This window comes from Myotis myotis, unplaced genomic scaffold (genome assembly GCF_014108235.1).
Source record: "Myotis myotis isolate mMyoMyo1 unplaced genomic scaffold, mMyoMyo1.p scaffold_m19_p_3, whole genome shotgun sequence".
NCBI classification, from domain to species: Eukaryota; Metazoa; Chordata; class Mammalia; order Chiroptera; family Vespertilionidae; genus Myotis; species Myotis myotis.
In genome coordinates, this window is record NW_023416335.1 from 72359085 (window position 1) to 72385240 (window position 26156).

The 26156-nt window shown below is 40.0% G+C and overlaps 1 protein-coding gene across 2 annotated transcripts in view; it reads left to right on the plus strand.

Annotated features, from left to right (window-relative positions):
* DIAPH3 (diaphanous related formin 3) overlaps positions 1-26156 on the plus strand; it is a 558347-nt gene that overhangs the window by 208904 nt on the left and 323287 nt on the right. The gene's annotated exons all lie outside the window — the stretch shown is intronic.

Below are 26156 nucleotides of genomic sequence, written 5' to 3' on the forward strand. Positions count from 1 at the left end.
ATCGCTCTCCTGCCTGCCGGCTTGATCCCCCTAACTGCTCTCCCCTGCTGGCCTGATCCCCCTAACTACTCTCCCCTGCTGGCCTGATCCCTCTAATTGTTCTCCCCTGACAGTCTGACCCCTCTCTAACTGGTCTCCCCTGCCTGCCTGTTCGCCTCCAACCACCTCTGCCTCAGCCCCGCCAACATGGAGGTCTGGAATGACGTCCAGAAGGTCGTCTGGAAGATATTCAGTCTAATTAGCATATTATCCTTTTATTAGTATAGATGCCACCTTGTCCTAAAAATCCAGATTGTTAGCAGGTTTTCCTATCATGGAAGGGGAGCCCGCAGTAGCATCCTGGGTTCTGACCAGGGCTTGTGCACTCGTGCTTTATCTCAGCAGATGAGATTCCTCGAAGAAGACTCTTGGATATACCTTGAACATTTCTATCAGTTTTGCCAAATCATCCTGCAAAAATGTTGAACCACTTTAAACTCCCACCAGCAACCATGCGTGTGCCCTCTGTCCTACTTTGATGCCAATATCATTGAATTCCCCCTAGAAGCTTCCCTCCCCTCAGCTGGGACTGCCTGGCACTTGGGCCAACCTCACTGTTCAGCCCGGGACTTGATTTTCCAAGATAGAATTATGGAGGAAGAAAAATAGTTTTTCATTACCCTTCTGAGTTCTTAGCGGAGGCCCTTGTAATGAAAGACGGATTACCAAGAGAAAAACAAAAGTTCATTAACATGTGTACCTCGTGTATAAGTGGGAGATCCCAGGGAAAAATGAATAACTCCCCAAGGTAGCTTAGAATCCAGATTTAAATACCTTCTTCCTAGGGAAAGGGGATGGGAGATGTAGGCCTCTTAGAGGAGAGTACATGATTTTTAGGAAAGATGAATGGGGGTCGGGGGGAGATAGTTTGTAACAAAGTTTGGGTGTGTTGTCAACTTCTAGTCTCCTGTCCTGTGACAGGAGTTAGTCTTTGCTGGCTGATGACACTTTTCCCATCGAGGGGACCTATGACATTTAAGGTTCTTTTGGGGGGTTCGATTTTAGGCAGAGCAGGAGACTTCAGTGAAAGCCTCTCCTTGCATTTGTTGTTTTTCATGCATCTGCAGCTCAATATCATCAATATAACAACAAGGCATATGTTGGGGTGGCATGTTCTCTGACCTTCAGAATAAACCCAAAAAAGCTTGTTTCCTCTCTTAGATGATTGCCACAGTAGTGTTATTCCCTGGAGACAGTATTCTGACCAGACTGGGAGTGCCCGGCGCCTCTGTGGGCTTGTGTCTCTGATCCTCTGCTGGGTTCTGGGCCCCCCTGCGGACTTGTGTCTCTGCTCCTTCAGCCCCAGCACCACCGCGGCTGTGGGGCTTGGAGCTGCTGGGTGTTGGGCCCCCCTGCAGGCTTGTGTCTCTGCTCCTCCGGCCCCGCGGCATTGGCGACGAAGCAGGCCCAGAGGCCCTCCACGGGCGGGGTGGGGCAGAATGCCTGTATCATCGCCATGGCAATGATGAAAGCGTCCTGGCCCAGCCGCCCCCATCTTTGTCATGGAGTGACAGTCAGTTTGCATATTCCTGCTCTATTGGCTGTGGGCGCCACCATATTTGTCACAGAGTGATGGCTAATTTGCATATTGCTCTATTATTAGATAGGATATAAATACACTAGAGGCCAGGTGCACAAAATTCGTGTGGGGGTGGGGGGAGTCCTTCAGCCTGGCCTGCTCCCTCTCTCAATCTGGGACTCCTCAGGGGATGTCTGACTGCCGGTTTAGGCCTGATCTGTAAACTGGCAGTTGGACAGCCCTCTTGTAATCTGGGACCGCTGGCTCCTAACTGCTTGTCTGCCTGCCTGATTGCCCCTAACTGCTGGTCTGCCTGCCTGATTACCCCTAACCACCTGCCTTCCTGCCTGATCACCCCTAACCGCCTCTGCCAGCCTACCTCATTGCCCCTAACCACTCGCTTGCCTGTCTCATCACTCCTAACCACTCTGCCTGCCTGCCTGATCACCCCTAACTGCTCGCCTGCCCTGCCTGATAGCCCCTAACCACCTCTGCCTCAGCCACTGCTGCCATGGCTTCATCCAGAATGACATCTGGATGGTCGTTCGGCTGTCCCATCTAATTAGCATATTATGCTTTTATTATTATAGATTTTTTACTTTATTAATGGGGAAATAAATGATTTTATAAATGAAATGCTTAAAAAGAAAATTTTATTAGATTATCAAATGAGCAATTTTTAAAATTCAGATGATTAATACAGAACTTAAATTTTCTATATAATATCTCTTTTGAAGAAGTTCTAAATTAGATTTTTCTGAAGGAGGATATTTTCAGAGATTCTTTTGGCATTAGAATTTCTTTTTGCCAATGAGGAATGGTAAAAGCAAAAACAAAATGATAGCTTCCCTCTAGTCAGATTTTAATATTTAATGTTACAGTGACTGTCACATAGTTCAATTAATATTAGTCACATGAGATAGAAATATCAATTTTAATGAGTGTCTTGAAAGTGTGAAACAGAAGTATATGAGTAGATTATAAGATCTTCTCATTAAAAGTAATAGAATTTATTTTTCAAATTGTTTTGTGATAGCTTTTACTTGTTCAGTGTGCCTTTAAAATTTATATTTAGGTATTACTCTTGTCTGAAAATTGAATTTATCTCATCCAGTTTCATGGGCCAAAAGCACTTGTCTCTGAGCTGATACCCACTGATACTGTTAAATTCATTTTTAAGTATTATATAACACTTCCATGTTAGGTCAGTAGTTACCTTTCATTTTCAAAAAGGAGCCCATAGACTTATGCTATTTATATCTCTGGGCTCATTGAGCACAGAGTGGCCTGGAGGGAAGCTATTGTACTGAATGGAGATGGCAAGGCTTGGTTTCTTAAAATGCCTACTGTGTACTAGGCATCATGCTAGGTGCTTACTCTTTCTGTTTTATCCTGATCATCTCAGTATCCAAAGGATGTGGGCTGATTACAAAAAAAAAAAAAGAAAATTATTTACATTTCTTTGAAACACTTTTTAAAATTTAAACGTAAAATAGAAACTCTTTTAAAGAGTAATTGTGTTAGATACACTAAAAGTTGTAAATTATGGTAGCTTTCTAGAATGTATGGTAAATCCAAAGTCTTCAGTAGGTATTTTGAGTACCATTTGTCTTGACCAAAATAGTAAAAATGATATATTTTGAATTTTCTCAGCAAGCTTATCCTAGGAAATCTTGTGAATTAAACTGATCTTAATTTACCTTTTGATTATGGAGAATCAAAATTTTCCTTGAATAACATAAGTGTACTCTTTAGGCAATCAAGGAAAATATATGGCAGTTAAAATGTGTATTTACATGTAAAACACTTGAGAATTTCAGATTTCATAATCTGGAATTGATTAGTTTTCCCTTTGCTTTCCTAGTAGGTGCAAATGGAAGTACCTAAAAGCTATTTAAGTAATACTGCCATCCACCTACTCTCTTTTTTTTCATCTTTACTCTGATTACTTTCTTAATTAATGAGGCTCAAAAGGGAAACTTGTTAGCATGTCTTTAATTTAGCTGTAGTGTTAGCCCTAAATGAAATAATTAGACCTTTAAGAAATTCTTAAGTCATCTAACTTTAGCCTTGAGAGTCAAGGTTGGAAAAAAAACAATGTATTTGCTCAATCTAACACTAGTTGTAAAGGTTAAGGTGAGGAAGTGAAAAACATTTTCTGAACATTAGATGCTTGTATCTCTCTCTGTCTTTGTACGTGCTGTCCCCTCTCCCCTAAATCTCTCTTGCATTTGATCAGAGGCTGGCAGAGGCCTACGACTCCTATTTTCTACCTTAAATGCTACCTTCTCTTTCCTGTGACTGTGGATGGTATTTCCATGGTGAACATAAAAGATGGGGAAGCCCAGGGTTGTAATCCTTGGCAATGCTAACATTTCACACTGCCAACAGGAGATGAGCTGTGAAGGTGACTATTCTTTGGCCTGGATTTGAAAGAATAGTTCCTACTAAGCATTATTTGAAGAGCCTCAATTGAGAGTGCTTTATTTAGGTATGACTAGTAGTTATTTCATTGGAAAAGGCCAATATTTTCTAGCAAAGATCAGAAAGGAAGGCTGGAGAAAGGTGTTTGGAAAGCAAGGGCTGGTGTAGTAGACAGGTGGCCTCTGTTCATGGCCTGGGTGCTTGAGGCATTAGATCTAAGTGTTGACATCTATCAGTCCCCTGGTCTCCAAAAGCTACTTTGTTTGAATCAATTTTGTAATTTCTGAAGAATTCAAAATTAATGCTAGTTACTCATTTATTGTTCAGTGCAAGGTAGACATACAGTTGCTTTCCACTCCATGGCATGCAGAGGAAAGCAGAGGCAATTGCTACTGGTTGATTTTCATCATTGGTTTGCTTCCCAACTTGGCAGGGAAAGGCAGAGGATTTACGTTATTGATGATTAGTGGGATTTTAGAACAGTTGGTATATCTGGGTGTGTGTTTTTTTGTAGCAACAATTTTGACCAAGAATTGGGGCATTTGTGACAACATGGATGGACTGCTAGAGCATATGCTAAATGATCTCTCTCATATGTGGAATCTAAGAAAATACAAACCAATCTCATGGATAGAGATTGGTGGTTGCCAGAAGTGGAGGCTGGAGGGTGGGGTTTGAGAAACAGATGAAGGGGCTTAAATTTATTTAAAAAAGACGAAAGCCCTTGCTGGGTGGCTCACTTGGTTGGAGTGTTGTCCTGTGCACCAAAAGGTGGTGGCTTCGATTCCCGGACAAGGCACATACCTGGGTTGCGGGTTTGATCCCTGGTCGGGTGCGTATGGGAGGCAACTGATTGCTGTTTCTTTCTCTCTCTCTCTCTCTCTCTCTCTCTCTCTCTCTCTCTCTCTCTCAAAACCAATAAAAATAAATCCTCGGCTGAGGAGGAAAAAGAAGACGGAGAACCGGGGCTATTTCTCAGATTACAAAGGTGGATGTTCCTTCCCAGATATTTAAAATGGTAGATGCCAGTCCCTTGTGCTTCCTAAGCATTTCGAATAGGAACTGACTTCAGTCATTTAAAGAGAACCTTGAAATTTTCTCTCATATATTATTTATTTTTTGTAATGAAGAATGGCTTTTTTCCTTACAGAAGTCACTGCTTTAGGTTTCTGGGACTTTTAGATCAACTTGGTTGGGCTTTAGAGCTCTCGTACCCTGAGAGTTGGAAAAGGAAGAAAGACTAATAACACCTATTGCTCACCTGTGGTGTACCAGTCCCTGAGCTGTGTCATCTTCATGTTACCTTGTTGTCTTGAGGCTTTTCTCCTGCAAAACTGGCCTGACTCCCCAGAATACCACCCTGCCCACCTACTCATAGATACTGTAAGATATTCTCGGTGAGAGCTTGGACATTTTCTCTTAATTCATGTTGCTCTTCATTATACATGCTTTGCTTTTTTTCGGTTTTATTTTACTTATTTTGTGTTTTAGATGACTCTCCTGTGACATATATAACATGGCCTCAGTGGGAAAGTGCCTTGTGCCGGGAGGTTCGCCATCACTGTCATAGGGGCTTGGCTGCGTTCAGGATTGTGCTTCGTATTAGAAACACAATTTATTCCTTTATAAGAATAAAAGTGTATAAAAAAAACTAAAAAGTACAGGAATCTCTCTCTCAGCCTTTTTCTGTGAAATCAACATTTATTCCTGATTCAGTTGAATCTTTTCTTTTTTATACATATACCTTGTTTTGCTATTTAAGTATCTCACTTTGGTTTCTTTGTGACTCTCAGTTCTAAATTTTTGACATCTTAGTCTTCCATATTTTAAATTCTTATGAAAATAACCTGTAGGTATTTTTCCTGATCATCTGTTTCTTTTTCTCATTTTTCCTTTCAGTTGTCCATCCCACCCTTTCTCCTTCCTATATTTCGCCACCACTATTCAGGTCAACAAATATTTCTTGGGTGTACATTTATGTCAGGCCTTGTGTTGTACACTGGGGACACTGTAATGAGAAAGGCAGACATGTGCTCCGTTCTCATGTTGCTTGTACAGTCTCAATGTGACTCAGTCAAGTTCTTAGTTGAAGTATAAGAATGAGGAGTACAACAATAAAGGTTGATTTTGATTTTAGGAAAGAGTAACACATTTTATGGTCTTTGGCTTCTTTTAAGAATTAACAAGAATATATGAAGAACATTGTAATTTCACTTTGATATTTAATCACAATATTCATGTATTGAACGTTTGGTTTCATCAAAATGATGCTAATGACCTGTATATTTTTTACCAGATTGGAAGCATCTGTTGGTTAATTTTTACAGGCTGCTGAAAAATGGATTAAAGTATACTAACAGGTTATTGGTGTTGGATTTATCAACTAAAATTAATATTAATTACTTTCATTATTCACAAACTATTACCTTAATAGGGTTTAAAGGGCTTTCTGAAAGTATATGAATAGTCTAATTCAACTAGACTGATTTATTATGAAAATGTGATTCCACGTTTGTTAGCTTCCTGAAGTAATCACATTTTGTAACAGGTGCATCATATTTGCCAGATAGGGCCAATAAACTGGTTTATAAATATTTCTCAATTGAACAGTTGTGGCATATGGAAACAGTTAATGGATAACACAAACACATCAAGCTGAGATTTCTGACATCATAGTTCGGTGGACAGAGAATTGGGGTACAGAGTGAATAAACTATGTATTATCCTCGGGCAGTGATGGCGAACCTATGACACGTGTGTCAGAGGTGACACACGAACTCATTGTTTTGGTTGATTTTTCTTTGTTAAATGGCATTTAAATATATAAAATAAATATCAAAAATATACATCTTTGTTTTACTATGGTTGCAAATATCAAAAAATGTCTATGTGTGTGACACGGCACCAGAGTTAAGTTAGCGTTTTTCAAAATGTTGACACGCCGAGCTCAAAAGGTTCGCCATCACTGTCGTAGGGGCTTGGCTGTGTTCAGGATTGTGCTTTGTATTAGAAACACAATTTATTCCTCTATATGAATAAAAGTGTATAAAAAAACTAAACTACCTCACAAGCCTACATTTAGATGGACAATATGATTTCTAACAGAGCTATGTTTCTTGGGAATGCATGTTAATAAAGAGATAATGCCAAAATGAATGTAACAGATCTTAAACATCTTAAAGATTTCTGAAAATATATTTCACCAACACTAATTTGGAAAGATTGGGGAGGAAGTCAGTCAGTGGAGAATTAAAAATTTCTCTAGGGATTTATCATTTGGTTCTTGTCTGAATTTCAAAAGAACTAAAGACTTAAGGAAATTATGAGGCAGGTCAGGAATGTCTTGTTTCATCATTAGAAAGCATCTCATTGTTACCAATTATATTGTATCTGTGTTGGGTTCCTGCAGGAATAGCATTGTATTCTGAAATAGTACCCAAAGAGGAAGGCTGTAGAAAGTGAGTTTATTTAGCCAGGAGCCACAGGCAACTTTCAAGTCCACAAAATGTTTCAGTTACATTCTTGGTTATACCATGCATCTTTGGTATTTTGAAGGTTCCTGTAAATAGGCATATTTCTTGTGTGTCCTACAGGTGGTATAAGCAGAAAGGGAGGAGGATTGAACTTGTATGTATTGGGGGTTGTGTGAACCCATAAACATAGCTTCCTTTCCTATTTTCTCTCCTCTTTTTTTTCCTTTTTCCACTGGAGGGAGGAATGGTTATTAGGGTACTAGGTTCAACTTGAGTCACTTGGCTAGTGAGAAATAGTGTATATATCTCTTCCATATTACAAGTTACTTTGGTATTTTAATTCTGCTAACAGTTTTAGTGGTCCACCTATACCCACTGTCCCTTAACAAAATTATAAATTCATTCCATTCCATTGTTATTGCACACCCTTTTCTCCCAGGATTTCCCTTCTGTTTCCTGTATCTTTTGTCTTATCCCTTTGCCCTTTCCTTGTTGCTCTGTGGTTGCTCAAAGTCATTTCCCTATTTCAGGCAGTTATTCTTGGCCTTATCTGTACTATGTTCTATCGTTCAAGACTCCCACTCATAATTAATGCACAGTACTATTCACCTGAAAATATGAATGAGGCTTATCCTTCTGAATGGACTATTTTAATCTTCAAATGACATCTGTAAATTAGGCTCTTAACTTTTCCTCTTGTCTCTCACTCCTCCACGCCTCTCTGCCCCACACCCACCTCCCCACACACCACTTTCCAGGCTTAGAAGAAATGAAGTCAGTGATATAGAGAGTGGGGTCCTGCTAGGAGAGAAGTTAGGAAATGTAGGAGTGCTTCTTGCTGGATGATATGCTGTAGGAATTTGATATTAAATGGTGTAGGAAATTATTTTGTAACAGGAAAAAAACTAACTTGATTATATATTTTATAAACCTTGCATTTTCTAAGTTAGATTTTGAGGTAATTATATATTCATGTGTTTGGGTAAGCTGGCTATTTGTCCCTCAAGATGAAATCATTTAGGCATATAATCTTATACCTTGTAAGATACTTTGTTCATTTAGCATGAGATTTCACATATATTTCATGGCCTCTAAGAAGGACACCAGGTAGGAGACCTGTGGTTATCACAGCTCTGATTTGTCTAAGTGCATGTGTGTGTTTTGAAAGAATGGCTATTTCGAAGCCAGACACATTAAGGAGGAAAAAACAAATATAACATCATCACTTTCACTCACCTCTAATTGAAACTTAACATTTTCTTCAATTATAAATCTATAATAATAAAAGCATAATATGTTAATTAGATCTGGACATCCTTCTAGACAACCTTCTGGACGATGCCCAGGCTGCGAGGGCCAAGCCCCTTCCTTGCACGAATTTTGGGCATCGTATAAATATAAGCTTAAATATAAGCATCAAACACAGCAGTACCTATGCCATTTTTACCTGTAAAGTTCGTGTGTCATTCATATCTCAATAGAATCATTTCAGATACATATATATACCCAAATATCATTGAAACTCATCACTACTTCAAAATTAGAGTACTTATTAGACCTGCAGCTAGATCTTGATATTTAATACATTAATAAAGAAGCATATTTTCTTAGTTGGGTCCTCCAGAAAGTAGATGCTGAGCTGTCAGAGTGCAAGAGGTTTTTTAGGGGTAGGGGGAGGGCTGCATGCAAAAGGTAGAAGGGGGAAGTGGGACAGGGCAGGAGGAACCTTAGGCCATGAGGAACCCCTGACAAATTCTCAGCCACCCCAGCTTGGAGAGAACTCTGGAACAGAATGCCTGGAGGAGCCCCAGGCTAGCCTCTCTGAGCCATGTTCAGTCCTTGGCAGGAGGCTGCCCAGGAAGAATGGGCCTGGGCTCAAAAGCCCAGAAAGATCCCGAGGGTGCTTAGTTTGTCAGTTAAGTGCACTCCATGCGCATTCCTGAAGGGAGACTTGAGCAGTTCATCTTCTTGGCTGCCATGCATGCATGTTACATGTTCATAACTGGTGTTAAGTGCATTTTGATAACTATATTTGAGTATCATTTACTTCCTTTGAAACCCTATGTGTTTTTTTGCATTTTAAAATTATTCTGAGAAGGGATCCACTTCTCTGACTACCAGTAGGGTCCATGACAATGAACCCTGCTGTAGCCTTTCTGATTCATGCAGTGGTAGGAGTGAGGAAGGTCAGGGGCCTGGGCCCTGCCTCAACTGCTGCCTATTCACATACAGGGTGGGCAAAGGTAGGTTTACAGTTGTTCGTAGGGAAAATAACTGCAGGTTATGATTATTACAATAGCTTTATTAACTGTTTTGCATACTCACAATTGTAAACCTACTTTTGCCAACCTCGTGTGTGTGTGTGTGTGTGTGTGTGTGTGTGTGTGTTTAATTTTAACTCCATGGGTCAATGTATTATTTGTAATGAAATACTTCATTCAACTTAGAAGAAATTATATGGTGGCTTCAATATCAGGACATACATTTTTTTAATCCACTGTAATAGCTATTATAATGCATTTGTTAATCAAAGTACATATTGAATCTGGACAAGTGTGAAACTTTTAAATTAGACAATAATAAAACAACAGTACTACTAATGATTGTCCCTTGTTTAGCAGTTATGTTTCCTTCACTTACATCATTTTATTTGCTTCCTAAACCAATCCTGTGAAAGAACCAAGGCAAATACTAAATCCATTTTATATTTAAGAGAAAGTTACACTTTTCAAGAGAAGTTTGGCTAAAAGGAGCCGCCACTCTGAATGGAATACAGATGTGAGTCTAAAGCTATAGCTCCTTCTGCTATGCCACACTGCTTCCCTGATTAAAAGAAATCCTATTATGTTTAATTTAAAGTGCTCTTCTTTGATTTAAAATAATTTTCCTCTCATCTCCTGCCATCTTACCACTGCCCCATAGCAGTTCACTCTCATCCCACAATTTATGTTAAAGGCTTTAAAAACTTGCTGTTTTTTATTAAGACCATCTTTCATCATTTGGTACCTCTATTCACTTCGGTAAGTATTTGAGCTGTAAATCCTGACACCATGCTGTGGAGTGTATGGGAGAAGGGAGGGACTGCTGAGTCCACCCTACAAGTACTTGACCCTGGACTTTACAGCTGTAATTTTTTCCCCTACAAAACAGGGAGATAACACCCACCTCACAAGGTTAGTGTGAGAATTATAGAATGAATATTTTAAAGCCTCTTTTGCAGTGCCCTGCTCATTGTAGTTGCTCAGGAAATTTTAGCTGAACTTAAATTTTGAGAATGCAAGCTTATTTCCACTTGTAAAGTTTGGTGTATTATCTCGGAATCTTCCACAGCGGTTACAAGTTCAATGACCTCCCTTTAGCTTTGGTTACAAATGAAGCCTTCTAAACCATAAAACTGTGGTGTTAACTGACCTGTTAATAGTCACTTATGCTGTAACACTAGTCTGTACCATGAAGTTTAGAAAATAATAATAGAATATTATTCTGTATATCTTTTTTCTTTCATATTTGTGTATATCTTAACTGTGAAATGATTTATAAGTTCCCGTAGTGAGAGCTGTTGAATCAGGAATAAATGTAAAGACCTGTTTGGGGTTTATTTCCTCCTTTAAAAAGTATTTTTTCATGATTTCTTCCCTTCCAGTTTATGATTCATTAATAGAGCTGCTTCCCAACCATTTTTGTAATTTTATGAAATTTAAAAACTGAACAGTTTAATTTTGCTTTTTAAAAATGTGATTCAGTTTTAGAGCATTGGGCTAATGACTTGAGAGGGATCTTGAAGAATTCATGCAGTCCTTTATAATAGAACCTTACTGTTTCTTGTTAATAATTCATTATTATTTTTCACAGTTATTTACAGTTGCAAAGATTAGTGAGGATGATATGGGTGGCTTAGTATAATTATGGAACTGGCTGCATTAAGGTGAAGGAAACCTTTAGTTGATAGGCAAATATGAGTGCCAAGTAGAGCTTATGGCCTTAATTCTCCCCAGGGTTTGCAGGAGAGTTGATAACTATTAATTTTCAAAGTGTGCTAGTAGAAGGTTCAGATGAATAAAATTCCCCCCCACCCCCAACCCAGCTTTGTGATATAAGCTAAAGAAATTATTTTGGTGAGTCATAAGCATTTGTTGAAGTTCTACCATTTTGACCTATTGAGAACTTCATTTGGTTCAGCCTAATTCTTGTTTCCTAAACTGGTGACAAATTAAGGAAATACATAAAAATCTGTCTTTAGTTTATAGCTTAATTGAAAATGACTATTGGTATTTTTACTTCTCTAATAGCTTGTCAAGTAATGGATAAGGGTGCAAACTCTGGAAGTGGAAAGTCTTTATCTCGGAATGATTTATAGCTCCCAAGTCTAAGATTGGAATACCTGGGAATTTTACATGCTGCATTTGTGTATCTAAGTGAGTCCTTTCTGTTGAATCTAGGAAGAAATTTGCTTGCAGAAAACAGTATTGAGTTAAAAGTGATTTAACCAGGTCTGGTGGTTGGTGGTCTCAGAGTTTATAAACAACATCCCAATGATGTCAGGACTCTGGTGGCTTCTTGTTTATTTTCTGAGCTTTCTCTCCAGTTTCAGCATTGCTTGGCTAGTGAAGATAGGAATAATCATTATGCTCACACATGGGGCTTGAGGGGAGAATTTATTTCTTGCCTTTTTCAGCTTGTAGAGGCTATACACATATTGCTCAGGTTGTGGCCTCTGTCTCTCATCTTTAAAGTCAGCAGCAGGGAGGTGAGTCCTCAGGGGCCATCTCTCTCACCTGACTTCCTTGATAACTGACCTAAGCCATAAAGGTTCCTTCAAAGACTCCTGTGATTAAATTGTGCCCATTTGGATCATCCAGGCTAATTGTCCGATTTTAGGTCTTTAAACTTTATCATATCTGCAAAAGTTCCTTTTTCCATGCAAGGTTCTAGGGACTAGGACATAGACATCTTTGGCAGATGAGGATGGGGGCAAGGACAACTGGAAGCCATAAAAATCTCAACATATCATAAGGTACTTAGCCCTGTTCATTTCACTCATTAAAATGGTCAGTTTCCTTTAGCCCTGCATTCCCTTTACAGGAAGGCCATTATAGGGTCCTGGGGCATTTTGACTTAGCTTTTTAAAGCATTTGTTCTGTTTACTATTTATTGAGCTTTGGATCTTTATACATTACATTAACATATGTTTCTGCTACCACAGTTAAGTGTCTTTCTGGAGTTTCAGTAAAAATTCTTATAACATATCTTTCCAAGTGCCAGTAAAGGTCTTTCACTTCATTCAAATATACTATCCTATCTAATAATAGACAAACATGGTAATTAACCATAACTTCGCTACCCTTCCCATTGGCTAATCAGTGAGATATGCAAATTAACTGACAACAAAGATGGCGGCTGGCAGCCACGCAGCTGAAGCGAACAGGAGGCTTGCTTGCTCCAGTGATGGAGGAAGCCAAGGTTCCCTGCCTGCCATGCTCAGCTTTGAGCTCCGAGCTCCAGATGCAACAATGTTGCAATTATAGAAGCTAAACAATCCCCAGGTACCTGCTTTCAGCCAACTGGGCCTCAAAGCTTAGAGCGACCAGTGATGGCAACAGAGTTTCAATTATAGAAGCTAAACAAACCCAGATACCTGCTTTCAGCCGGCATCAGCCTCAGAGCTGGAGCGGGCTCTCAGCTCCAGTGACAGCTATAGAAGGTAAATAAATCCCAGAATAAAACAAAAAGGAAAAAAAAAGGAGGCTGGGAGCTTCAGTCGCCCACCAGCCTGAAAACAGCCCTCAGCCCTTCATCCAGGTTGGCCAGGCACCCCAGTGGGTACCGCCACCCTGAAGGGGGTGTGACCAGCTGCAAATAGCCATCAGCCCATCATCCAGGTTGGCCAGGCACCCAAGCAGGACCCCCACCCTGATCCAGATCACCCTTCAGGGCAAACCAGCTAGCCCCCACCCGTGCACCAGGCCTCTATCCTATATAGTAAAAGGGTAATATGCAAACTGACCCTAACAGCATAAGGACTGGGAATGACTGGTCACTATGACACACACTGACCACCAGGGGGCAGACGCTCAGTACAGGAGCTGCCCTCTGGTTGTTAGTGCGCTCTCACAGGGAGCAGCACTGCTCAGCCACAAGCCAGGCTGATGGCTTCCAGTACAGCGGTGGTGGTGGGAGCCTCTCCCACCTCCTCAGCAGCGCTAAGGATGTCTGACTGCAACTTAGGTCTGCTTCACACTGGCAAATGGACATCCCCCGAGGGCTGCCGGGCTACCAGAGGGATGTCTGATTGCCATCTTAGGCCCAATCCCCCCAGGGAGCAGGCCTAAGCCAACAAGTGGTCACCCCTGAGGGGTCCCAGACTGTGAGAGGGCACAGGCCGGGCTGAGGGACTCCCCATACACCCGAGTGCACAAATTTTTGTGCACCAGGCCTCGAATATTTAATTAATGTGCAACAGGTATCATCATGATTTTTAAATTTTTCTCACTCTGTTAACCCCCCCCCCTCCCCCCATCCATGCCTTTTTTGAATCCTCACCTGAGAACATGTTCATTGATTTTAGAGAAAGGAAAGGAGAGAGAAACAGAGACAGACATTGCTTGGGTGCCTCTTCTACATGCCTCAAACGGGACCAAACCGAAACCAAGGTGTGTGCCCTGACTGGCAATTGAACCTTTGACCTTTCAGTGTACAGGACAATGCTCCAACCAGCCGAGCCACGCTGGCCAGGGCTTCTCTACGTATTTTTAACCTTATATAGTCTTTTTTTTTTTTTTTTTTCCCAAACCAGAAATGCCCTGCAAAAACCTAGGGTAAAAAAACCATTAATTAGCATTTAAAAACAGATTGATTCTTGACTTTTACTTGTTACTGCCTATTTTAAGAAAGAAAGAGAGACTGGTTCTAATTTAGGAAAAGAAATGTATTATATTTTTATTTTATTTATTATTTATTTAATTTATTTATTGTTTAAAGTGTTACCAATAGTAGTACATATGTCTCCTTTTTCCCCATTGACCTCCCCCCTGGCCACTTCCACCACCCCCCCACACCCCCGCACATGCCCTTACCCTCCTAGTGTCTAAGTCTATTGGTTATGCTTATAAGCATGCGAAATGTATTATCATACATATATTTTTAAATATTTTATTGATTTTTTACAGAGAGGAAGGGAGAGGGAGAGGGGTACAGAGTTAGAAACATCGATGAGAGAGAAACATCAATTCAGCTGCCTCCTGCATGCCCCCTACTGGGGATGTGCCCGCAACCCAGGTACATGCCCTTGACCGGAATTGAACCCGGGACCCTTCAGTCCGCAGGCCAACGCTCTATCCGCTGAGCCAAACTGGTTAGGGCTGTATTATTATATTTTATATATTATTAACTTTTGGGAGATAACTGTTTCTTCATCGCCTATTGAAAAAACATAACAATTTCCTTACCTTAAAGTTTTGTATTTTTATTTTAAAATACAGATTGTTACTCTTCTTTTATAATGTTTTAAAAAACATATTTTTATCTAAAAAATACTTATTTTTCTTGATAGCGACTTTGGGAAGAGAGGCCTTTTCCTGGTTCAACTATTACTCAAACCTAATATGCATCTACAAATGGATATGAGTATATAATTTCATTGTAACCTGGAAAAAATTATAATTGCATATTTCACTGGATAATTTAAATATATAGAAAAAGTTTATTTTAATTGGAAAAACTTCATCACTGAGGGAAATCACATTTATCAAAAGATCAAATACAACTACATTTCACACAAAATAAGCAATTTATTTTAATTAAATTGTTGGCTCTTTGTTATTTGACATTCCACTCTTTTGTTATCATATTGCCTTAGACTAGTTCTTCCTGAAGCAGGGCTCTTCTCCCTTCTTTAATTTTCTTTTCTTTTTCAATTAGAGAACCAATTATTTTTCAGGGTTTCACAGTTTACAGTGGGAAAGTTTGGCTCTCTGCTTCCGTAGCATAAGGTTTAACCCAAAAGAGTTGAAATATTCAATTGTATTTGTTTTTAAATGAGGAATGTTAGTGTTTAGAGCTTTTAAGTTGTTCTACTTTAAAATTACCCCCTTTATTTACTTCATTAAAAATGTTATCTATCTGTATAAAAGTGAATATGAATTGTTTAAATTGACCAATCATTTGTATTTCCATTACATGCTTTATGAGATTTAGCAGTGTTTTTAATACCAGTAAAAAGCAAAAGAACCGTTTGTGTCAGCTTCTGGGTGGTAACAAGATTTTTGTAATAGAGTTTACTACGTCATTTATATATATATGTACCTACATATGTAAATATATATACACACATGTATATATGAGAGAATATTATTCCTTAAACCAGCTGATCTAAAATTGACTGAACTGTGGTTTGCTATTTCATTTTTTTAGCATCTCTCTTACTCGGCAGGGTTGTTGAGTGCGGAGAAGGCAACATGATCACCCATGCCTACTTTTGTATCTCTGAGGTGTACTTTATCAAAAAGCTATTTTCGTGAATGTGTTCTTGATGAACAAGCATAACCTACAACCTCAATAAATCAAAATTTCTCATTATTCTTGATTATATCAGGATTGTAAGAAGGCTAGAGCAGCTGCTAGAGAGGAAAAAAAAAAAAAGAAATGGGAGAAAGTAGCAGACTTACACAGTAAATGGGAAAATGAGTGCCTGCCTTGTCCCATTTTAATGGGAAGAGGCTGAGGCTCGGAGTAGTTGCAAATCTCGCCTTCAAGGCTGCATCATTAGACAGACAGAGCTTGCTTCTGACCTCATACTTTGTGTTGCTTCCAGTCTCCTGTTGGGACACTAGAGAAAGGGGGAGGGATGGGCATGAGAGGGAGGGAAGGAGCCTTAGTGGAAGTCCATGTGCAGTGGTATAGAAAACACCTTGTTCTCAGCTACCCTGACTACCTGTGTAACACAATGACGTCTACTTTGGTTCTTTAAACTTAAAAGCTGTCATAGCTATTTCATTCATTACACATTCTCCAAATTGTTTTTCCTTAAATACCCTCTATATTGTTTTCTCGTATTCTCTTTTTACGATAGTAATATTATCTGTCTAAAGATTTATCATCTCTATAAATACCACATTTAGCATATCCCATATGTACACACATTCTAAAGGAATACAAAGAAAAAGGACAGCTCTGTCTATAGCCTCTGCAGTCAGGTCCAACTTGTATTTCTACCTGTATTGTTATTATTTTTCTGTTCTATGGACATTTTAGTAACTTTTTTACTAAATTTGCCTGTGTATTTTCTTGCCTCTCTCTGTGTTTTCATCACTTACTCTGAATATTTTCATTTGTCTCTACCCATTCTTTTTCTCCTAGGAAAATTCCTCATGGAAGCTGCTGCCACCTTACTATTTTTTATTTTTTAAGCCTGAATACCAGGCTTTAAGATGGATACATTTATTCATTCATTCCTTTATTTATTGAAATATGTTTTTATTGATTTCAGAGAGGAAGAGAGAGGGAGAGAGATATAGCAACATCAATGATGAGAGAGAATCATTGATTGGCTGCCTCTTGCATGCCTCACACTGGGGATCGAGCCTGCAACCCGGGCATGTGCCCTGATAGGAAATGGAACCCTGACCTCCTGGTTCATAAGTTGATGCTTAACCACTGAGTAACACTGGCCAGGCTGCTGCCACCTTATTGACAATATGTCTTTCAGTTGGTGAGGCAGTGGGGAGCTTGCCTGGGTTCTGTGCCAAGTTTCCACAGTTGTCTCTTCTGCCTTCACATGGTTGAGCCCTTTCTCTCTTTCTCCTGGGGGAATGCCAAAGCCTTAGGAAACCCCTCTGGTTCCTGCTTCTCTGCTCTCTTAACTTTGTCTCTTCCTACCTTCCCCCCAGTTCTTTCACTTCAGCCACACTGGAGAGCCTCCATGATATACCTCCAATATACCTTCAATATGCCAGGTCTACTCCTGTCTTGATTCTGGAATATTCATATTTTATAAGTACCGCGCGCTGGTTGCGCCATTGGAGCTCCTGGAATATTCATATTTTAGATATCTGCTTGATAAAGGCCCTCCCCACCACAAGTCCTGACTCACATGTTGCCTTCTCAATGAGGCCACTACCCTTAACCTCCCAGTTTAATACTGACACATTTTCCATGCTCCCCACCCACATCCCAGTCCCAATCCTCCCTACTGTGTTGTTGTTTTCTCCTTCATGTTTATCACCTAACATTTTGTTTATTACTTATTTACTAGGTAATGTTTCTTTTTTTTCCGGTTTTCAAAATGCATTGTTAAGTGTATTGGTAAGAAGGTAATGTTTCTTTTTCTCTCTTTGCCCCTTTTAGAATTTAAACTCTTTTAGGAGAGGGATCTTTGTTTCATTTGCTGATGTATCCCAAGAACCTAGAAGAATGCCTGCCACATAGCGGGCACCAAATTAGTGTTTGCTGAGTAAATGAATGGATTTTCATTCCTTTAAAGCAGAAATGTAATAATTTCAGCCTCCTTCAGCAAACTGTCTTTTTCTTCATTTACAATAAATAGAAATTTTGGAAGGAGAGAATAATTATTTAAATGATTTACAGTCCAATTAACTCGGCCACTGATGGCTTTAGCTCTGAGTAACAGGCTCTTTTGTAAATTAGGTAAAAAAATTCAGAGAATAATGAAGGTGGTTGAGAATGGTGTAGGTTCATGGTGTAGATTATAACATAATTCATTGTTTTCTGTTTTAACAGAATTAATGTAAGGAGGAAAGAGTTTAGGTAAATTCTGTGTTATTGTGGGATGGATCTTGAGTTTACATCTGCAAAGCAGGAATAACTTAGGATACAGTTTAAACACATTTTATAATTTTTTCCCTTGAAAATTGCTCCTTTTTGGGGTATTGATGTGTGTGTGTGTGTGTGTGTGTGTGTGTGTGTGTAAGAATGGAGCTGAAATTCACATTACATAAAATTAACCATTTAAAAGCTTATAACTCAGTGGCATTTAGTATATTTACAGTATTGTGCAACTACCACCCTTATCTTGTTCCAAGGCATTTCCACTAGTCTAAAGTAAAAAAAACAAACTGGTGCCAATTATCAGTTCATGGCAACCACCAATCTGTTTTCTGTGTCTATGAATTTATTTATTCTGGATGTTTCATATAAGTATAATCATGCAATGTGTGAACTTTTGTATCTGGCTCCTTTCACCTAGCAATATATATTTTTAAAATATATTTTTATTGATTTCGGAGAGGAAGGGAGAGGGAGAGAGAGATTGAAACATCAGTGATGAGAGAGAATCATTGATCAGCTGCCTCCTGCACACGCCCAACTGGGGATTGAGCCCGCAACCCGGGCATGTGTCCTTGGCCGGAATCAAATATGGGACTCTTCAGTCTGCAGGCCGACACTATCTTCTGAGCCAAACTGGCTAGGGCAGCACAGTATTTTTGAGCATCATCTACATTGTAGCATGTATCAGTACTGCATTACTTTTAATGGGTGAGTACTATTCCCTGGCATATTTACACCATGATTTGTTTACCCATTCTTCCTTTGATGAACATTTGGGCTGTTTCTTACTTTTAGTGATTGTGAAGAGTTGCTATGAACATGTGTGAATATGTATTCACTTGAGTACCTGTTTTCAATTCTTTTGGGCATAGGAGTGCAGTTCCTGTGTGATATGGTATTTCTATAGTTAGATTTTTGAGGAACTGCCAAACTGTTTTCCACAACAGCTGGATTACTTTACATTCCCAGCAGTAATGTACAGGGTTCCAATTACTTTACATCCTTGCCATCACTTAATTTTGTTTTTCTCTTTGTTTTGCTTTGGATAGGTGCTGATTTTAAGCTCTAAATTTAATATATATATATATATATATATATATATATATATATATATATATATATATATTTATATTGTTATTGATTTCAGAGAGGGAGAAGGAGAGAGAAATAGAAACATCAATGATGAGGGAGAATCATTGATCAGCTGGCTGCCTCCTGCACACCTCACACTGGGAATCGAGCCCGCAACACAGGCATGAGCCCTGACCAGGAATCAAACCATGGCCTCCTGGGTCATAGGTCAATGCACAACCACTGAGCCATGCCAGCCCAGGCTACGTGCTAAAAATTTTAAAGTTTATTAAAAACTATCCTTTCATAAAGATTTGATTAAATTTAGCAATGAAAATCAAGTAGGTTACTCCTCTTCTTATAGTGACTAATAAAGGCTTTAATCAAGTAGAGAAACCTCAGGATACAGATAATAATATAAAAAATTCATTGAATGAATTGTGATACAGAGTTCAAAGGTGTTATGATTGGGAAGCTTGCAATTTTACATGAAAGATAAATGTATTTGGGTTATTCTGTACTATAACTATAAAGTATTACAGCTGACTCCTGACCAACCTGGGATTAATCTGTGTGGGTCCACGTACACATGGATTTTCTTCCAATAAAGTTACAGTTGGCCCTCTGTATCCCTGGGTTTCGCATCCAAGGAGTCAAGCAACCACATATGGAAAATAGCATTTCTACCCACAGATGGGAATGCATGGTTATGGATGGCTGACTGTATGCCTTGTGCTGTATGCCATCTTATATGAGAGACATAGGCAACCACAGATTTTTTTACTAGTATATCTTCGGGAGGTCCTGGAACCAGTTCCCTGGGGAGACTGAGGATTGAGTTTAAGTTTTTGGGGAGTCAAAAGTTATATGCAGACTTTCAACTGCATGGTGGGGACAGGGGGGGTCAGCATGTCTAATCCGTGCATTGTTCAGCTGTATATGTGTGTTGGTAATTAATGAAGTAAGCATAAAATATTGCTTATGCTTTTTATTAAAAGTATGTAAAGATGGTTCACTTAACTATTTAAATTACTATAAATTATTCTAAAATAATTATGTTAACGTTTAGAAAATAGATGAAAGAAAAAATACCACTTGTATCCTACTTGAATTCATTACAGGATTTGGCTATATTTTCTTTTGTCCTTTCAACATTCATGTTTTACTAACAGTGTTAATAACCCTACATTTTCAGTGTAATTTCTTGTTATTTTCATACATGTTTGCCATGCTGTTAAATAGCTTTTATAATGTCTTGATTGAGCATATAGTATTACGTGTAGTCATTATATTGCAACTTTAAAATTACAATTTTAAAATCCGTTGATTTAAACTAGAAAAGACCTCACAAAGGAGGTAGCTTCACCTTACTGCCATGGATACTTCATTTCTTGGTGTTGTGTTGTTTCCTTTGGGAAATGCCTTCTGTGCTTTCCAGATTAAGATAAATCCCTTTGTAATTCAATCTCACATTACTCATTATTTTTCATTCATAGCACTAGTTTGTGATTCTAACAAAATTCTTATTTGTGTGTTTATTTAATGTTCCTTTTCCTATTAGACCAGTGGTTCTCAACCTTCCTAATGCCGTGACCCTTTAATACAGTTCCTCATGTTGTGGTGACCCCCAATCATAAAATTATTTTCATTACTACTTCATAAATGTAATTTTGCTACTGTTATGAATCATAATGTAATTATATATGTGTTTTTTGATGGTCTTCGGTGACACCTGTGAAAGGGTTGTTCGACCCGCAAAGGGGTCGCGACCCATAGGTTGAGAACCTCTGTATTAGACAATAATCTTTCCGTGGGCGGAACTATGTCTTCTCCCTAGATCATTCCCTTCCCAGAAGCCAGAGTCTGATGTTCATTGGTGCTTAATTAGATTATTGGGTGGATAAGTAAATGAACACACAGGGGGAGGGAGCCAAGAATGTCAACAAAGGCATTGGCATTCATGTACTGTGTATGTTTGGGAAATATGTCAGCTTGGTTGCTGAAGAGTAACATGGAGTGTGTTTCAGTTTCTATGGTGATGGGGAGACATATGGGTCAATGTCCCTGGAAGATGAGTCTGGAAAGAGTCGTGCCCATATTAGGGAGCTCTTTATATATGCAAAATTTAGGCCTTTACTAGTAAGTTTTGTTTTGTCACATATTTACACATATTTTTTAAAATATTAAATAAATTATATTCTGTCACAAATATTGAACTATTTTGAATAAAGACATAGCATGACAAAATGCTTGATCATGAAAACTTAATATAGGGGAGCTCTGTGTTGTTGTAGATCAAGTTCAGAGATTAGTATACTAGTTAAGAGACTCCTGTAATTACCCAGGTGATTGGTGGTGGAGTCCTAAATCTAGGTTACTGCAGAAGATATGAGAGAATTTTGTAAAAGTATAAGCAACCAGATTTAGCTGATGGACTTTAGAAAGAAGTGCAGAGCACAAGATGGTTGAGGTTTATAGCGTGAATTAGGCTGTGTCTGTAGATTTTAGGCTGAAGATAAATGGATTTTATTTTTATCCAGTTGATTTGCGATACTGTTATGGATCTCCATCATAGGTTATATCAGATTGGCATAGCTTTTCTATAAAGGCCCAAATAGTAAATATTTTAGTGTTTGGGGCCATATGGCCTCTGTCACAGCTACTTAGCTGAACTGTGCTGTTATATGCATAAGAGCCATACACTCTATGTAAACTCTATTACATGCCGGTGCTCCAATAATACTTTATTTACAAAAGCCTGGTCAGACCAGAAATAGCCCAGTAGGTTATAGATTGCTGACTCCTGGGTTATATTATGGAGATTTTATTTCAAATTATATTATTAAATCATAGTGGATCCCTAAGAGGGTTATGTGATTTCCTACAACTATGATCACTAATCTAAAGTAGGACTGGCAGAGGAGAAACTAAGATGGCGGCATAGGGAAACACCAAAATTGCTGCCTCCTACAACAACTTCAAAACACAATAAAAAGACAAAACGGACATCATCCAGAACTTACAGGAAGGCTGGCAGAGTGGAAATTCTACAACTAGAAGGAAAGAGAAAAGCACATTGAGGGTCAGGAGCTGCGGAAGTAAAGTGCAAAGGTACGGAGGCTCGAGAGTGCGCGGAAAGGGGCTAGTACCTGAGGACGCGGCTGTCTTTTTGAATCGGGAGGGAGTCACAAGCTCCTGACTGCTCTGAACTCCGGTTGCGGGAAAACTCTGGGGACCCAGGACTCATTGGGGGAGAAACTGGACTGTCTGGCAGCGGGCAGAACTCGGAACTTGAGGGCGGCTTTCCCTCAGAGGTGCTTGCAGCAATTAAATTATCAGGACACTGAGACTCGCGCGGCCCCTTAGGGCAGGGCTGAGAATCCGCCATAGTTCTTTGCTCTGCCCTTTGATTCCCTGAGACCCCGCCCCACCCAGGCTGCGGCAGAGGCTTTTGCATATGAATGCCCTGGCCCTTTGCAACCTGAAAATTACCTAAAAACTGCAGCTGGGCCACAGACCCAGAACTTCCAAGTGAAGGCCCAAGGCCCCACAGCAGCTTGCATTGCTTCACAGCTGGGCCTCATCAGGGCACCTCCAAACTCCAAAAAAGGAAGGGGAACCTGCAGTTCTCTTCATAGCTCCTGCTGGGTAACCTCCAAGAGCCAGTGTACCCAGTGGTCAGAGGGGGACCATCCGGATTACAACTCCTCAGATCCATAAGGGACACACCCAGGGGGCAGACTCAGTGAGCACCAAAGCCCCACTGAAGCAAGTCTTGCCCCAGAAGGGTGTCTTCAGCACAGAAGTTCTCCCACTGCAGACACAGCTGATTCTCACTGCCAGTTGTCCTGGAGGTCAACTCCTCCCAGTGATCCTACAACAATCAAGGCATAACTACAACAAGACTGTGCACAAAGCCCACAAGGGGGTGCACCAAGAGTGTCCACCTCAGGTAACGGGGGAGGCTGAGCCATTGGGCCCTACAGGACACCTAGCACACAAAACCACTCTACCAACATAGGGGAGCATAAAAAATGCGGAGACAAAGAAACAGGTCACAAATGACAGAAATGGAGGAAAGCAAAGGACTGGATATAGAGTTCAAAACCACGTTTATAAGGTTTTTCAAGAATTTTATGGAAACCGCCTATAAATTTAGTGAGACCCTCGAGGATATGAAAAAGGACCAACTAGAAATTAAGCATACACTGACTGAAATAAAGAATAATATACAGAGATCCAACAGCAGACAAGAGGATCCCAAGAATCAAGTCAAAGATTTGAAATACAAAGAAACAAAAAATACCCAACCGAAAAAGAAAAAAGAAAAAAGATTCCAAAAATATGAAGATAGTGTAAGGAGCCTCTGGGACAACTTCAAGTGTACCAACATCAGAATTATAGGGATACCAGAAGAAGTGAGAGGGCAAGATATTGAAAACCTATTTGAAGAAATAATGACAGAAAACTTCCCCTACCTGGTGAAAGAAATAGACTTACAAGTCCAGGAAGCGCAGAGAACCCCAAACAAAAGGAACCCAAAGAGGACCACACCAAGACACATCATAATTAAAATGCCAAGAGCAAAAGACAAAGAGAGAATCTTAAAAGCAGCAAGAGAAAGACAGTCAGTTACCTACAAGGGAGTACCCATACGACTGTCAGCTGATTTCTCAACAGAAACCATGCAGGCCAGAAGAGAGTGGCAAGAAATATTCAAAGTGATGAATAGCAAGAACCTACAACCAAGATTACTTTATCCAGCAAAGCTATCATTCAGAATAGAAGGTCAGATAAAGAGCTTCACAGATAAGAAAAAGCTAAAGGAGTTCATCACCACCAAACCAGCATTATATGAAATGCTGAAAGGTATCCTTTAAGAAGAGGAAGAAGAAAAAGGAACTCTTACCATTTACCACAGCATGGATGGAACTGGAGAGTGGATAAATACCACATGATCTCACTCATTTGTGGAATATAATGAACAACATAAACTGATGAACAAGGACTGCTCCAGAGACGGAGAGGCATTGATTGGACTATGGGGCCTTGGAGGGAAGGTAGGGGAGGGTGGGGGTAAGGGGGAAAGATCAACCAAAGAACTTATATGCAAGCATATAGGCCTAACCAATGGACACGGACAATGGGGGGGTGAGGGCATGAGCGGGGGGGGGGGGGTAGGGGGTAACGTGGGGATAAAGACACATATGTATTATCTTAATCAATAAAAAATATATTTATAAAAAATAAAGTAGGACTGGCAAAATGGACCATTGGATTTATGTAGGTTTGGTGATCCACCTCCAAGACATTTGTGACTAAAGGTCAAGCAAGACAGGGAAAGGGTATAGTGAGAACTCCCCTTAGAAGTTTCATCAGGAAATCTAAGCTGGGTACAGGGAGAAATAAAGGGGTGTGGGGGAAGGTGTTAAAGGGTCTCTGGAGTAAGGGTCTAGAGATTTTATGAGTATTATGAACAGGCTTCTTGGACATGAAGAATAATTGTATTTGTAAGTGCTTTATCTTTGAATAAAGACCTTTTAGGACTAATTCTATAGAGTCAAATAATTGTGCAACCAAAATGTTGAAATCTAAATAAAGAGCCAGGGGCTATCACATCTGAAACAACCAAATGGACAACTGAACAGGCTGCGTGGGGTGACCAGGCTGGCGGGGGCGGGGGGGCAGTGAGGGGTGACCAGGCTGGCAGAGGGGGGCAGTTAGGGGTGTTCAGGCAGGAGGGGGGGGCAGTTGGAGGTGACTATGCCAGCATGGGGGCCATTGTGGGCAGCCAGGCTGGCAGGGGGGCAGTTAAGGGTGACCTGGCTGGCAGGGGGTGGCTTTTGGGGGCAACCAGACTGGCAGGGGGGTCAGTAAGGGGCGGCCATGCTGGTGGGGGGCAGTTAGGGGCAACCCAGGTGGCGGGGGGGTGGCAGTTGAGGACAGCCAAGTTGGTGGGACGGGCAGTTGGGGGTGACCAGGATGGCAGGCAGAGGTGGTTAGGGGTGATTAGGCTGGCAGGGGGGCCAGTTAGGGACGATCAGGCAGGCAGGCAGGTGAGCATTTAGGAGCCAGCAGTCCTGGATTGTGAGAGGGATGTCCGACTGCTGGTTTAGGCCTGAACCCCAGGATCAAGCCTAAACTGGCAGTCGGACATTCCCTGAGGGGTCCCAGATTGGATAGGGTGTAGGCTGGGCTGAGGGCTCGGCTCCCCCTCCCGTGCGCACCCCCCCCCCCCCCCAGTGCACGAGTTTTGTGCACCGGACCTCTAGTTAAATAATGGAAATGGAAGCAAGATTCTGATGCAGAAATTAACAATGTAAAGCTTTAGTATTGGAATTAGACTGCTGGTGGGAATTCTATCTCCATGATTTTTTTTTTTTTTTTTTTTTTTTCTCCACGATTTTTTGACTTTGGATTAATTTTCAATCCTTTTCAGGTTAACTTCAATTTTCTATTCTGTAAAAAACTACTTAACAAAACTATTTAGAGACAGTGTCTTTTGAATGAATGCCAAGTATGATACCCAATTCAAATTATGTCATAAATGCCAATTATTATTATCATGTTCATTTCATTTTATTTGTGTTGCATTAAGGCAAGGAAGTAGAGTTAGCTGTCAAATTTGTTATGAAGGGACTGGATGTTCTCTAAGTTCCTTTCCAAATCAAGGATTCCTTTTTTTATAAGTATCATTCCAGATATTTTTAGTGATAATAATTTATGTCACTGAAAGCTTAGCATTCAGTACTGCTTTTTTGAATAATCAATAATCTTATGAGATTTAATAGAAAACAATTATTGTTAGAAAGATGTGAAACTTCCCCCTCCCACTTGGTAGTTTTAAA